A 16,734-nucleotide genomic window follows, 5' to 3' on the forward strand; every position below is an offset into this window, starting at 1 on the left:
ATTCACAGCACAATAAAGTAATAATGCACTTGGCATTTTGAGATAAAGAATTGATAGTAGTCATTCCCTATAGTTTCTGCCGAGTACATTTTCTTTTGTGAAATGAATGTGCCATTCAGAGGGTTCCCATAAGTGAGGTCTAGAGTCCTAAAGATAGAGGTTATCCAGCTAGGGTGAGTTAGACTTGCCATAGCAGGTTGGCAAACACTCATACCACAGACTTAACCAGGCAGATTCCAGAAATAAGGCTGCATTTTCCCAGAAAAAGTAGAAAAGTGAAAAGTGGCTCTGAAAATTCTGTCTTTGGAATCATGGCCCCAAGGTGGGCACAACATGATCTTGTCTGGAACCCCAGTCTTAGAGAATTATTTCCCTTACAATGAACATAAAACAACTGTGTTAGACCAAGTCTTTAGTGAAAAATATACAGAAAATAAATCATGTGTTGAAACAAAGAGAAAAAGAGGCAGCAAGTGCTTAAGCATACTTCTCATGCCAGGAAGGCAATTGAAAAAGGCTGAAAGGCAATTCTGGAAGTGCAATGAACTTTTTTGTCTTGCTGCTTGAGAGAAGTGAGGGTAATTTGTTCAGTGTGCACTTCTTCATGATAATGGACTATCTCAGAATTTTGTACATGTCATTTGGCAATGAACATTTCCAGAAATTGGCTTTTAGTATTTGGCTAGGTAGGTTTATTTTACTTTTTTCTATTGCAACTGAAATTCTTTGTCACAGAACACTTCTTCCAATCAGATAGTTGAATTAAAATCATGCTCTTGTAGACATTGAGGCCTGAGCTGAAAAATCTGATTATCAACTTCCTTCATAGTTTTACTCCTGAGTTGGATTAAGCTAAGGCTGAAAAGATAGCTAACCTGGTTAGGACTAAATAGAAAAATGCAGATACCTCAAGAAATCAGGCTCTGCATGTAGAAGACATACAGAATTTAGGAAGTTAATTCACCTCCTTTTACCATCTGAACCTATATTGCTTCTCCCAATCCCACCTGTTCTTGCTGCCTATTCAGTAATTATTTTACTATTATTCAGTAGATATCTACCTGAACCAAGAATGATGTCATTTTAGTCTTAGAGTATGTTGGCTAACCTCTAGTTCTCTTTCTGTCTTATTCTAGATCTCTTCCTTTCCTTTAAAATTCTAGGTTCCCACATAAACCCTTGATACTGTGTGAAGTAGCAGCATATGTAACTTCTTTCTAGCCATTGTTTCTCAGAGATTAGGAAGAATAGGGGAAAGTACACAATGAAGTCTAGCAGAACTTGAGTTGTGACAGCTGACCTTACATAAGTTGCATGACCTCCCTTGCTTCATCCTTTTCATCTGTAAATTAGGGGTAATAATCTGTTATTCACAGTATTTTTGGATACACTCCCCCAAATTATGAGTTTTTGTTCTATAATGTTCTATCCTTGAACCTCTAACTTTCTATTTCACCATTTATTCCCTTTTCCGCCTAGATGTATATCAACACTACTTAGGCAATTACATTTTATCTGTTTTCCTCAGTTTTATTCTTTCCTCGATTGTCTCTTTACCTTCATGAATTTAACTACCATCTCTATATACAAATGAATGCCAGTTCACTCTAGTCAGTGGAACTATTTCCAGTTATTTAAAATGTCTTTTTATTATTATACATTTTTTTATTAATTAAATCATAGCCGTGTACAATAATGCAATCATGAGGTACAATGTGCTGGTTCCATATACAGTCTGAAATATTTTCACCAAACTGGTTAACAAGGCCTTCATGGAATTTTCTTAATAATTGTGTTCAAACCCTTATACTCTACACTTAGTAAATTTTACCTGCATCCTTCCAAGATGCACCCAAGGTGTAGACCGGCCAATCACTCTCCCACCACCCTACCTCCCCCTCCCTTCTTCTCCCTCACCCTTTTCCCCATATTCTTGTACTGAGATTGGGTTATAGCCTTCGTATGAAAGCTATAAATTAGTTTCAAATTAGGGCTGAGTACATTGAGTATTTTTTCTTCCATTCTTTGGATACCTTGCTAAGAAGGATATTTTCCAGCTCCATCCATGTAAACATGAAGGAGGTATAGTCTCCATCTTTCTTTATGGCTGCATAATATTCTATGGTGTACAAATACCACAATTTATTAATCCATTCATGAGTCGATGGGCACTTGGGTTTTTCCCACGACTTAGCAATTATTAACTGGGCTACAATAAACATTCTGGTACAAATATCTTTGTTATAGTGCGATTTTTGGTTTTCTGGATATATACGTAGTAGAGGAATTATAGGATCAAATCGCAGGTCTATTTTTAGATCTCTAAGTGTTCTCTAAACATCTTTCTGAAAGGACCATATTAGTTTGCATTCCCACCAGCAGTGAAGAAGTGTTCCCTTTTATCCACATCCGTGCCAACATCTCTGGTTTGGGCATTTTGTGATGAGGGCTAATCTTACTGGAGTTAAATAATATCTCAAAGTAGTTTTGATTTGCATTTCTCTGATGGTTAAGGATGATGAGCATTTTTTCATGTGTCTGTAGGCCGTGCTCCTGTCTTCTTCAGAGAAGTTTCTCTTCAAGTCCCTTGCCCAGACTGAGATGGGATCACTTGTTCTTTTCTTGCTAATACGTTTGAGTTCACTGTGGATTGTGGTTATTAAAACTTTGTCGGAGACATAAACTGCAAATATCTTCTCCCATTCTGAGGGCTGTCTGCTTGCTCTATTTACTGTGTTCCTGGCTGTGCAGAAACTTTTTAGTTTCATCAGGTTGCAGTAGTGTATTTTTGATGCAGCTTCAATTGCCCAGGGGGTCCTCCTCAAAAAATATTCACCCAGGGCATTTCCTTCAAGACTTTTCCCTGTGCTTTCTTCTAGTATTTTTATAGTTTCATGTCTTAAGTTTAAATCTTTAATCCAGTGAGAATCTATCTTAGTTAAAGGTGAAAGGTGTGGGTCGAGTTTCAGTCTTCTACAGGTAGCCAGCCAGTTCACCCAGCACCATAGGTTAAATAGGGAATCTTTTTCCCCATTGAATGTTTTTAATTGGCTTGTCAAATATCAAATAACGGTAAGTAGCTGGGTTCATTTCTTGGTTCTCTATTCTGTTCCATATATCTACCTCTCTGTTTTTGTGCCAGTACCATGCTGTTTTGATCACTATTGATTTATAGTATAGTCTGAGGTCTGGTAGCGTAATGCCTCCTGCTTTGTTTTTATTTCTGAGTAATGTCTTGGCTATTCGAGGTTTTTTCTAATTCCATATAAAACAATGTATTATTTTTTTGAGATCATTAAAGTATGACAATACAGCTTTAATAGGGATTGCATTAATATTGAATATTGCTTTGGGTAGTATTGACATTTTGACAATGTTCATTTTTCCCAGCAATGAGCATGGTATGTTTTTCCATTTGTTAACATCTTCAGGTATTTCTTTTCTTAGAGTTTCATAGTTCTCTTTATAGAGATCTTTCATGTTCTTTGTCAGATAAACTCCCAAATATTTCATCTTCTTTGGTGCTACTGTAAATGGAATAGCATCCTTGATTGTTTTTTCAGCTTGGCTATTGTTGGTATATATAAAGGCTATCGATTTATGGGTGTTGATTTTGTATCCTGAGACATTGCTGTATTCCTTGATTACTTCTAAGAGTTTTGTAGTAGAATCCCTAGTTTTTTTGAAATATACAATCGTATCATCTGTGAAGAGTGAAAGTTTGATTTCCTGTGACTCAATATGGATACCCTTGATCGCCTTTTCTTCCCTAATTTCAATGGCTGAAACTTCCTTTACAATGATAACGAGCAATGGAGACAATGGGCAACCTTGCCTGATGACTGATCTGAGTGGAAATGATTTTGATTTAACTCCATTCAATACGATATTGGCTGTAGGTTTGTTGTAGATGGTCTCTCTTAGTTTAAGAAATGTCCCTTCTATACCAATTTTCTTAAGTGTTCTGATCATGAAGGGATGCTGGATATTATCAAAAGCTTTTACTGCATCAATTGAGAGAATCATATGGTCTTTATTTTTTATTTTTTTATGTGCTGAATTACATTTATAGATTTACGTATATTGAACCAGCCTTGAGACCCTGGGATAAAACCCACTTGGTTGTGGTGTATAATTTGTTTGATGTGTTGCTGGATTCTGTTTGCTAGCATCTTGTTGAATATTTTTGCATTAATATTCATTAGTTATATTGGCCTATAATTTTCTTTTATTGTTGGGTCCTTTCCAAGTTTGGGGATCAAGGTGATGTTTGCTTCATTGAATGTGTTGGGTAGTATTCCTTCCTTTTCTATATTTTGGAAAAGGTTGTGTAATATAGGTACTAGTTCCTCTTTAAAAGTTTGGTAGAATTCTGATGTGAAGCCATCTTGACCTGGGATCTTCTTTTTAGGGAGATTTTGTATAGTTGATGCTATTTCAGAACTTGATATAGGCCGGTTCAACATTTCCACCTCATTCTGACTAAGTCTTGGGAGGTGGCGTGTTTCCAGGTATTTGTAGATTTCCTTCAGGGTTTCATATTTCTGAGAATAAAGTTTCTTGTAGTATTCATTAAGGATTTTCGAATTTCTGAGGAGTCTGTTGTTATTTCGCCTTTACAATTTCTGATTGATGAAATCAGAGATTTTAGTCTTTTTTGCCTGGTTAGGTTAGGTTAAGTTTTATCTATTTTATTGACCTTTTCAAAAAACCAACATTTTGATATATTGATCTGTTGTTTATATAATTCTTTTGTTTTCAAATTCATTTAATTCTGCTCTAACATTGGTTATTTATTTTTTTCTGCTGGGTTTGGGATTGGAATGTTTTTCCTTTTCCAATTGCTTGAGATGTCCAAATAAGTTATTAACTTCCTCTATTTCTGTTCTCTTGAGGAAGGCTTCTAGTGCTACAAATTTCCCCCTTAGGACTGCCTTTGTGGTATCACAGAGATTCCAATAATTTGTGTCTTCATTGTCATTTTGTTCCAAAAATTTGTTTATTTCCTTCTTAATCTCGTCTATGACTCAGCTATCATTCAGCATGAGGTTATTCAGTTTCCATGTTTTTGTATGAGTATGCAGGTTCTTGTTGTTACTGAGTTCCACTTGTATTCCATGATGGTCTGAGATGATGCAAGGAATAATTTCTATTCTTTTAATATTGCTGAAGTTAGATTTGTGACCTAAAAATGTGGTCAACTTTGGAGTATTTTCCATGAGCTGATGAGAAGAATGTATATTCAGTTTTGTTAGGATAAAATGTTCTGTAAATATCTGTTAAATCCAATTGTTGGATGGTTAAGTTTAAATCTGAAATTTCTTTGCTTAGCTTCTTTTTGGAGGATCTATCCAACACCGCTAAAGGGGTGTTAAAATCTCTGACTACTATGGACCTGGAGGAAATCAAGTTGCTCATGTCTGTTAGAGTTTCTCTTATAAATTGAGGTGCATTCTGGTTGGGTGCATAGATATTAATAATTTAAATCTCATCATATTGAGTCTTGCCCTTAACAAGTATGTAGTGACCCTCCTGATCTTTCCTTACTTTTGTTGGTTTAAAGCCTATTGTATCTGCAAATAGAATTGCAACACCTACTTTTTTCTGTTTTCCATTTGCCTGGAATATAGATGACCATCCCTTCACCCTATGTCTATATTAATCTTTTAAGGTAAGATGAGATTCCTGTATGCAGCAGATATCTGGTCTGAGTTTTTGTATCCAGTCAGACAGCCTGTGTCTCTTTAGAGGACAATTTAATCCAAACACCTTAACTGATAATATTAATAGGCCTGGTATAATTTTGGGTATTGAGTTTTTCGAAAGACCAGTGGATATTTTTAATTGTTTTGCCACTGTGGAATTTGGAATTTGATCAAAAGTTTCTGAGGTAGTTTACTTTTGTGGTAGAGGATTGGTCTGGTCATTATGGCGGATAGGTCTGAGAATATCCTGAAGAGCTGGTTTAGTTATGGCAAATTTCTTCAACATATGAATGTCAATAAATTATTTAATTTCTCTATCATAAATGAAGCTCAGTTTACTGGGTACAGGATCCGGGGTTGAACGTTATTTTGTTTCAGGAGATTACAAGTCATTGACCACCCTCTTCTGGCTTGAAAGGTTTCAGCAGAGAGATCTGCAGTTATTCTAATATTCTTCCCCTTGTAGATTATTATTTTTTTTATGTCTGGCTGCTTTCAGGATGTTCTCCTTCATATTAATTTTAGTAAAGTTAATTATGATGTGCCTGGGTGATGTCTTATTCAGGTTGAGTCGTGCTGGGGTTTGAAACTATCTGCTATCTGTATTTCAGGATCTCTTTGCATATCTGGAAAGTTCTCTTTCTTAATCTGTGCCTTGTGAAGCTACTTCATTACCTTCAGGAATCCCTATAGGATGAATATTAGTTTTCTTTGAGTTATCCCAGAGCTGTCTGAGAGAATGATCTGTTTTTGCTCTTCATTTCTCTTCCTCTTTGAACGTTTAGGATTGTTCAAAAGCTTTGTCTTCCATGTCGGAAATCCTTTCTTCTGCCTGTTCCATTCGGTTACTGAGAGATTCTACTGTATTTCTCTGCAACTTCTTTTCTCAATGTGTCTAAATCTTTGGTGATTTTCTCTTTGAATTCATTGAATTCTTGAGACATCTTCTGAATTAATCCTACAGTTTCTACCTCGATCTTTACTTCCATTCTGTTGATCTCGTTTGCAATCCAAATTCTAATTTCGATTTCAGACATCTCAGCTATCTGTTTGTAAATGGGATCCTCTGGATTGGCTGTTTTGTCAATTCTTGGGGGAATATAACTGTTTTGTTTATTCATGTTGCCAGAGTTTTTCCACTGATTCTACCCCACGATTGATTTTCAGTGTTTAGCTAGATAAGCAGGTAAGGTGAAATTGGAATGGAAACTTCTACAGTTGTGGTTGACAGCCCTTCACCTAGGAACTGGGACTTGTGACTGCAGCTTTTCCTGTACAATTTTGCAAAGGACCGGTACAGTACTACAGTCTGTAACTCTAGAGGCCTGGTTGGTGTTGTGGGGGTAGGTGGCTCTGCCTTGTATTCAGCTGATCTCTGTCCAATCCTAGTGAATCAGTAACTCTAGTTTGCAGTCTCAGCTTTGGTGTAATATAAGCAACTAAGACATCACTTCCCCCACTGGTAATATCCGGAAGAGGACAATCAAACCTTCCCACTATAGTAAAACCAGGGTCCCACCTTGGAGGTTCCTTGGGTAATTTGTCCAGTTCAAGAGTTCCAGACCAATTTTCCCAGACAGCCCCCACTCTCTAACTGGAGAGTTCAAGAGGACTGCAGCAACTAGATGTTAGGGGTCTATTGGCAGCTCAAGTGTAATTTGAGCATGTCTGGTGCTCTGAGGGGTTAGAGAGGCCTGTCCATTAGGAGGTTTAGAGCCAGGGGGTTGATGCCTCTTACCCCTCCTTGGTCGTTCTTCACCACCGGACTTTGGTTGCCCCAGTCTCTAGTATTCCCACCAGCAGTCTCTGTTAACACAGTCTTTGTGGGCTCTGTTCTGTCCAATAAGCAAATGTGCCAGGGCTATGTGCCTGCCAGAGTCAAAATGAGGTTGTGGCCTCCTCCTCATGGTTACCACAGTCTACCACCATCCAGCAGGGGAAGCTGAGGTCTGACTGCCTCAGGTGCTCAATGGCAGGTGAAGAAAGTTCCCCCTTAGCTCAGTCCAAACCTGAGGATATCCAACAGCCAAATAATTTCTCCCTCAGCCACTGCACCTTGTTGCTGCTGTTATGGAGCTCTGGAATCCCTATAAGACGAGGTCTTGTTCCCTCTGGCAGGCCACAGAGTTGCGAAGATGACTCTCCAGAGTTAGACCCCAGTAGGATCACTCTAGTAATGCTGAAGTTGGGTGGGAAGTACCTCCTGTTGTTTTTGTGCACCTCAGTAGTTTCCGAGCCTCCACCTGCAGTGCAGGAACCCAAGCCTCTGTCGGCTGCTGAGATACTTTTTTTTTTGAGGCCAGGTCAGTCACCTTTCCCTTTATGTCTTTCTGTGCAGTTACTGGATTAATAGGTTCAGTATAGCTGTACTGCCACCATCTATGCAATGCCCAATCCTAGCAAAGAAATGCAGACATTCTGGATTCTGGAGGAGTTGGACTTCTAGACTGCCAGGCTGGGGTGGTGGGTAAACTGAAGGATCAAGGTGGCAAGGAAAATATTTGTTCAAATTTCCTTCCAGACAAGGGAATTCCTAGACTCAACACAGGGGCTCTCTTGAGAGGGAGTCCCAACTTCCAGCAATTCCCTTCGGTGGGGTGAGGAAGAAGATCCTCAGTTTATTGCTCATCAGTAGAGATACCACAGTAAGCAAGCAACTCTTTCTGGTTGTTATCTCTCCCTCCAGACTGGAGCTTCTATTGAGAGCTGGCTCCAATCAGCCATCATCCCCCGTTCCCCCTTGTTCTTGTTGAATGTGAAAATTGGAGATAGGGAAAATAGCCAACCCAAGGATTTAGCAAAACACCAAACACATTGAGACCAAATGAGCAACTAGACAGATAAAAAGTCTACCATACACACAAGCCCACAGATGCACGAACAATCAGAAACACATAGAAATACAGACCAAAAATAAAAAACTACAATAAAAATAATGATAATCATAAAATAATTAAAAAAGGAAAAAACAAACAAAAAAATAAAAAAAAACTCTAAAAATCTGATGTAAGCACTCTCAGAAACCATAAGAAGGGAAGAAAAGGAAGAAAGAAGGGGAAAAAAGTGGTGTTCCTAAAAAAGTTAAAAAAGAGAAAAGAAAAAATTAAAAATAGAAAAAAATAAAAATAAAAAAATTAACAATAGCTCCTCCAAGAAAATGATGAGAAAAAAAAGAGAAAAATGAAAGGCATCAACCACAAAAATATTATTCTTGTATATATATAGAAATATACATCTATATGTATGAGGTAGGGATCAACTTTCATAGGAGTATATTTATAATGCAATATACTTTCTGGACACCAGGTGGCGCTGTGATTGGTTCCCAGGCTTATACCTGATTCACAGTTTACTTTGTTACCACGGTAACCACCCTACCTGGCCAATCACCATTTTGGAGTTTCCATAAAAGTTTATTTCCTAATTGTTGTCCAACCTCGGCTGCTCTGCTCCAGACAGCACTCCTATCCAACCTCCCAACTCGGTGCAGGAGTCCATGCTTCACAAATCTTTCCATTCTGCTCCCATGTTCTCCCGCAAACTGGCAACTGCAAGGGCTGTGGGGGAGGGGCTGGCTGCCAACGTCTCCTCTGCCATAGTCTCCCATGGCTGCGGTGCAAGGCGACCTGTTACTTTCTATTTGTGTGACTTTGGGTTTCTCTGAGTTTAGTTTCCTCAGCTATAAAATGGGATTGTTTAATATTTATGACTGACAAAATGATTATGACTATTAAATGTTACAAATTATATATATAACAGATATTCAACAAATGTTAGTTATACCCTTTGAATCAATCTAACAATCATTTTCTATATGAAATTTTATTTTGCTAGGGTTGCATAGAATACTGAAATGAAGGAGTTGAGGCCTTTAATTTCAATGAGTGTCCATCCAGTCCCCTATGCCTAAACTTCTTACTGGAGCCAGACTACTTTCTTCATGTTCATCTCACTTAGCTGTGGTCTTATGCATTACAACCTGTGACTTTCCTGTACCTTCTGCCTTTTATTTTCTTGCTACCAACCCAGAGGCTATCTAATTTTTAAGACTCAAATTCTACCTTCTTTATAAAGTCTTTTATGACCATCCCAGCACACAAGCAATCACTCTTTCCTTTGAATTTCCATAGCATGAACTTTATGCTTGTATTCATTTGACCAATAACATATCCTGTATTGTGTTTTGTTAGGCATTTCTCTATCTCCCCAAATAAATTGAACAAATGTTGGTTTCTTTCTCTTCCTCATCCTTTGCCTATTATGTTCTTGGTCAACCAGCCAGACCCACCATGCCAGAATGGTACTGCCTGTCATATGTAGGAATAAGAGACAAATATTATTTTAAAAAAAAAAAGATCCACTAAATTCATCATCCTAAGTGCCTAATCATAATTACATGTATCTTGAAAAGATCTATTTGGTAAGATGTTAGTATAAGCAAAGATATCTTAAATTTATACATGGAAATCTGGTAAAGAATTGACTCAAAGCAATCTACAGATTCAATGCAATCCCTTTCAAAAGTTAAATGCAATTTTTCATGAAAGACACTATAAAACTTGTAAAAAAAATCACAAAATATCCTGAATAGCCAAAGCCTGAGAAACAAAAACAAAGTTGGAGACATAACATTTCCTGATTTAAAATTATATTACAAAGCTATAGTAATCAAAACAGTATGGTACTGAGTTAAAAACAGACATATAGACAAATTTAACAGAATAGAGAACACAGAAATAAAGCCCAGCATATATGGTCAACCAGTATGCACTAATACACAGTAGAGAAAGAATGGTATCTTAACAAACAGTGAGGGTGAAACAGAATATCCACATGCAGAAGATTGAAATTGAACCTTTATCTTATAATGCACACACACACCTCTCGATTCAAAATGGGTAACAGTCCTGTATCTAAGACCTGAAGCTCTAAAACTTCCAAAAGAAAATATACAGAAAATGCTCCAGGACATTAGTCTGTGAAATGATTTTCTAAATAGGACACCAAAAGCACAGGCAAAAAACAAAAACATAAAAACAAATAAATGGGTATATATCAAACTAAAACGCTTCTGTATAGCAAAAGAAATAATTGAAAAAAAATGAAAATGCAGAGTATACTAGACATTTCCAGTTCCAAAATGATGGTACAGAAGAAAGCTGGCTTCAGTCTCTTTCACAGAAAATCATAAACAAATATTCAGTGTTGACATTATCACCAGCAATATCCTAGAAGTCAAATATGAAGATGCATTGATTCCTGGATCCACAGAGAAAAGAAAAATCTCTAAGAAAAGAGTAAGATAATTGGACTTCCATATCCCTGACATTCCCTCTTCCCAAAGTTTCCAGCTCCAAAAATGCAATGAAATGTTCCATAGACACAGGGTTTCTATACTAGAAAAAGTGAAAGTGAGGTAGACAGCTAGCTTCTCCATCATCCTGGGTTCTCTGGTAAGAGATATGTCCCAGATACAACTCAGGGGAAGAAGTGGGAGTGCCTAAGGAGAGAAATATCAACACTACCCAAACCAACATATAGGCCAATGTAATTCCTATGAACACATTAATGAAATTCTTCATAAATATAAAAAAAATTGAAAAATTTATATGGAGCCACAAAAGAGCCCAAATAACCAAAGGAATCCTGGGTGGGGGGGTGGAACTGGAGGCATCACACTACCTGACTTTAAACTACATTACAACCTATAGAAACTAAATCAGCATAACACGGGAATAAAAGGAGACACATATACCAATGCAATAGAATAGAGAGACCAGTTAAAAAACTACCTATTAACACACAACTCATATTTGACAAATGCATCAAGAACATACAATGGGAAAAAGTCTCTTCAACAAATAGTTTTTGAAAAACTGAATAACCATATGCAGAAGAATAAAACTGGACTCCTGTCTTTCACTAAAGTGAAATAAAAATGGATAAAAGACCTAAATCTAAGGCCTGAAAACTATGAAATGAATAGATGAAAACACTGAAGAAATGATCCAGGACATTGGTCTTGGCACAGTCTCTGTGTTAGAAGCCAAAGCACAGGCAACTGAGGGAAAAACAGACAAATGGGATTAAATCAAACTAAAAATCTTCTACACACCAACGAAAGCAATCAACAAAATGAATGAACATTCCATAAAATGGGAGAAAATATTTGAAAGTTCTCCACCTGACAAGAACCAAATAAGCCGACTTAAAAAGCAAGCAAAAGATATGAATAAACATTTCTCAAATGAAGACACACAAATGCCCAATAGGTATATGACACAATGTTTAACATTACTAATCCTCAGGGAAATGCAAATCAAAATCACAATGAGGTATCATCTTACTGCACTTCAACAGGCTTTTAATAAAGAGACAGGGAATAACATATGCTGGTGAGGCTATATAGAAAGGAGAACCCCTATACACAGTTGGTGGAAATGTAAATTAGTATAGCTACTATGCAAAACTGTATGGAAGTTCCTCATAAACTAAAAATAGAACTACAATATGATCCAACAATTTCACTACTGGTATATGTCCAAAAGAAAGATAATTAATATATTAAAGAGGTATCTGCTTTACTATGTTTATTACAGTACTATTCACAACCAAAATATGAAATTGAACTAAGTGCTATATATGGATGAAGGGATAAATAAAATGTATCTACAAAATGGGATATTATTCAGTCATACAAAGATTGAAATTCTGTCTTTTGCTGCATATGGATGGAAATGAAGGTCATTAAGTGAAATAAACAAAGCATGGAGAGATGAATATCACATGTTGTCACTTGTGTAAGAGCTTAAATAGTGGATTGTATGAAGATAGTGTATGAGTGATTATGAGAGGCTTGGAAGGGTAGATGGGTAGAAGGAGATGAAGAGAGGTTGATTGATTGGTACAAATAGGTAGATAGAAGAAATAAGAACTGTGTTGGATATATCAATAAGTTGACTATAGTTAATACTAATTTATCTTACATTTTAAAAAGCTAGAAGACTGAACAGAGAAAAACTGAAAACATTTCTGCTTAGAACTGTAACCAGACAAGGATGCCAACTATCAATACTACTATTCAACATAGCACTGGAATCCTAGCCAATACAATCAGGTAAGATAATGTTATCAAAGGTATCAACATGGGGAAAGAGGAGGTCAAACTTTTGTTCTTTGCTGATGATATGATCTTATAGAATCAAAAGGACTCAACCACAAGACTCCTAGAAGTGAATAAGAAATACAATATTATCTTGGGATATAAAATCAATGTTCACAATTTAGGAGGCTTCATATATGCCAGAAATTCATGCTGAGAATCAAATCAAAGACAATACCTTTCACAGTAACTTCAAAGAAAATGAAGTATCTGGGAGTACACTTAACAAAGGATATGAGGGATCTCTACTGAGAGAACTATTAAACTCTAAGAAAAGAAATAACAGAAGACATTAACAAATGGAAGTCATACCATGCTTTTGGCTGGGAAGAATAAACATTGTTAAAATGTCTATACTACCCCAAATGATCTACAGTTTCAATGGAACCCCCCTGAAAATACCAATGTAATACTTTGAAGAACTTCACAAAATAGTTCTTCATATTGTATGGAACCAGAGAAAAACCTGAATAGCTAGTACAATTTAAGGATGATAACAACAACGACAAAATCTGAAGGCATTGTGTTACCAGACTTCAGGTTACAGTACAAGTCTACTGTAATCAAAACATCATGGTATTTGTATGAAAATAGAGACATAATTCTATGGAACAGAATAGAGAACCTAGAGGTAAAACCAGCCTCACATCATCACCTGATCTTTGATAAACCAAAAAAAAAAGCATACACTGGGGTAAAGAATCCCATCCCAAATTAATAAATGGTGCTTGGAGAACTTGTTAGTCACATGTAAAAGACTGAATCTGGACACACACCTCTCATCACTTACAAAAATTGACTCGTGCTGGATAAAAGATTTAACTCTAAGATGTGAAATGTTAAAAATTCTAGAAGAAAACATGGGAAAAAAACTTTTTATGATAGAAGCTTTGGGAAATAATTTCTGAAGAAGATCCCATTGGCAATTGCAGCAACAACAAAAATAAATAAATAGGACCTGATCAAGTTACAAAGCTTCTGCATAACTAAGGATAAAATTAACAATGCAAATAGATAACCTTCAAAATGGGACAAGATATTTGCATGTTACAAATCTAACAAAGGGCTAATAACCAGAATCTACAAAGAACTCAAACAAATTAACAATAAAAGGGCAACCAACCCTACTAATCATTGGGCAAGAGCCGTGAACTAAATCTTCTACGGGAACAGATGAATGGCCAACAAACACATGAAAAAATGCTCATTATCCTTCATTATCACAGAAATTCAACTCAAAACAACCTTGAGATATAACCTAACCCCAGAAATAATAACCCACATCAGAAGGTCCCCAAACCGCAGATGCTGGTGGGGGCTGTGGAGAGAGGGGAACTTCTATATTCTCGGTGGGATTGAAAACTAATAAAGTCTCTTTGGAAAGAAATATGGAGAATCCTCAAAGAGCTAAAAGTAGACATTTATTTGATCCCATAATCCTATCTCTAGGTATCTACCCAGAAGAAAAAAATCTTTTTATTATAAGGACATTTGCATTCAAATACTTATAGCAGCTCAGTTTCCAAGTGCAAAGATGTGTAAACAACCCAAATACCCATCAACTCATGAATGGATTAACAAACTGTGGAATATGTGTACCATGGAATACCATTCAGCTATATAAAATATGGAGACTTTGCATCTTTTCTATTTACTTGGATTGATTTGGAGAACATTCTCCTAAGTAAAGTATCTCAAGAATGGACAAGCAAGCATCCCATGCACTCAATACTAAATTAAAACTAGTAGATGAACAACTATTTGCCCACATGAGAGAATAACACAATTAAATTTAAGAAGGGGGAAGGAAAAGAAGAAAGGGGGCTTGGTAAATTGCCACTTATCAAGTACAATGTGGGGGTATAGGGCACATCTCCTGGGTGAAGAATTCAAATACAACTTGGACTTACCTTACAAATGCAAACAATGTAGCCTAATCATATGTACCTTATGTTAATACACAAGTTAAAAAAGAACATAAAAGTTTATGAAGGATGAAAAACAAAAGATGTGGAATCAATCCTAGTGCTCTTCAACCCACAAATGGGTTAATAAACTGTGGTGTATGTATACCATGGAATACTATTCATCCATAAAAATATGGGAAATTTTGCATTTTTCATATTTACCTGGATATATTTGGAGAACATTCTCTTAAATAAAATATCTCAAAAATGGAAAAGCAAGTGTCCCATGTGCTCAGTACCATGTTGAAATTATTAGATCAATAAGTAGAGGCCCATATGAGAGAAAAACACAATCATATTCAAGAAGGTGGTGGGCAGAGGGAGTGTGGCATGTTCCCACCTAACCAGTACAATGTAGGGGTATATGACACTGTTCCAGTGACTCATGCACAACTAAGATTTTTCCTTACAAAACCCAAACAATGTAACCTAATTGTATTTACAGTCATATTAATCTGAAAAAAGAAAAGAACACCACAGAAGGAATAAGCAAAAACCAAATAATGTGTTTTATTTTTATTATTTCTAACTGATCTAAAAATATAAGTGTACAAAGAAATAATGGAAACAATGTAATAGATGATTATAATAGATGGAAATAGATGGCAGTGATATTGTATGAAATAGGAGGGATGAACTAAGAATACTTTGTTATAATATACATTCACTACCTGTGAAATAGTATAGTTTTATTTAAAAGTGGACTTAGGGGCAGGTGCAGTGACTCAGGCCCATAATGCTAGCACTCTGGGAGGCCAAGGCTGGTGGATTGCCTGAGCTCTGCAGTCTGAGACCAGCCTGAGCAAGAATGAGACCCCATCTCAACTAAAAGTAGAAAAACTAGCTGGGTGTGGCAGGAGGCACCTGTAGTCCCAAACGCTCATGAGGCTGAGGCAGGAGAATCACCTTAACCCAGGAGTCTGAGATTGCTATGAGCTATGATGCCACACAATCTACCCAGGGTGGCAGAGTGAGGTACCATCTCAAAACAAAACAAACAAAAAAAGTACTTAGAGTATGTGTAGATGTATGTTGTACTCTAGAGCAGCCACTATTTTTTTGTTGATATATAATATTTATATATATTTTGGGGGTACATACGATATTTTTATATCTATATCCAATATGTAATAATCAAATTAAAGTAATGGAGATATTCATTGCATAAAATATCATTTTTTTAGTTGTGTTGGAACTATTATAATTCTTCTCTTATAACTTATGTCTGATTATGAAAAAATATTAGAAGAGGATTGTGGGAAGATGGTTGACTAAAAGCAGAATTCACCAGAGGCTTAGGCCCAAAGGGAGAGATATTAGACTGAAGGGGATGACAGCCGAATGAGAGGAGCTCCAGACTGAGAGGACTACGTGAGGTACACATCAACCAGGCTGAATCAAGTGGCAGAAACAAGAAAGTAGAAGAAAAACAATAGGTACGTGTCCAGCTCCCAGAAGAAGGGTGACCCCTCCCCCAAAATGGGAGCTCTGCCTGGGGTGACCAGTCAGCCAACTGGGTTCAAATGTATCCTCACCTTATCCCATAGGAGAGTAATTGCTAAGTCCCAGTCCTCCTTCATTATAGAGGTCTCACCGCTGAGACTAGGCCCCATTCTGTCTGGCACAAAAGACCAAATATTTCTCCTGAAATCTTGAGCACCCAGATTGCCCTCCTCCGACCCTAGTTGCTAAAAGGACTGTCCTCTATAGAATCCAGAGTGTTTAACAAGCTCACTGGGAAGCTCAGGAAGTCTACCTGAGCTGCAGCATGAGAACAGTAGCATGGAATTCCAAGATTTGTAGGGAGAGGATGAACTACCCATCTCCAGCTCCTCAGGAATTCTCAGGCACCTCTGTTTTCTGCTCTTCAGGACAACTTCTGAGCTCCATTGGGTGGGTA

The 16,734-nt window shown here is 36.9% G+C and overlaps 1 protein-coding gene across 7 annotated transcripts in view; it reads right to left on the reverse strand.

Annotated features, from left to right (window-relative positions):
- ZDHHC15 (zinc finger DHHC-type palmitoyltransferase 15) overlaps positions 1–16,734 on the reverse strand; it is a 266,553-nt gene that overhangs the window by 52,235 nt on the left and 197,584 nt on the right. The gene's annotated exons all lie outside the window — the stretch shown is intronic.

Source organism: Nycticebus coucang, chromosome X (assembly GCF_027406575.1).
Source record: "Nycticebus coucang isolate mNycCou1 chromosome X, mNycCou1.pri, whole genome shotgun sequence".
NCBI classification, from domain to species: domain Eukaryota; kingdom Metazoa; phylum Chordata; class Mammalia; order Primates; family Lorisidae; genus Nycticebus; species Nycticebus coucang.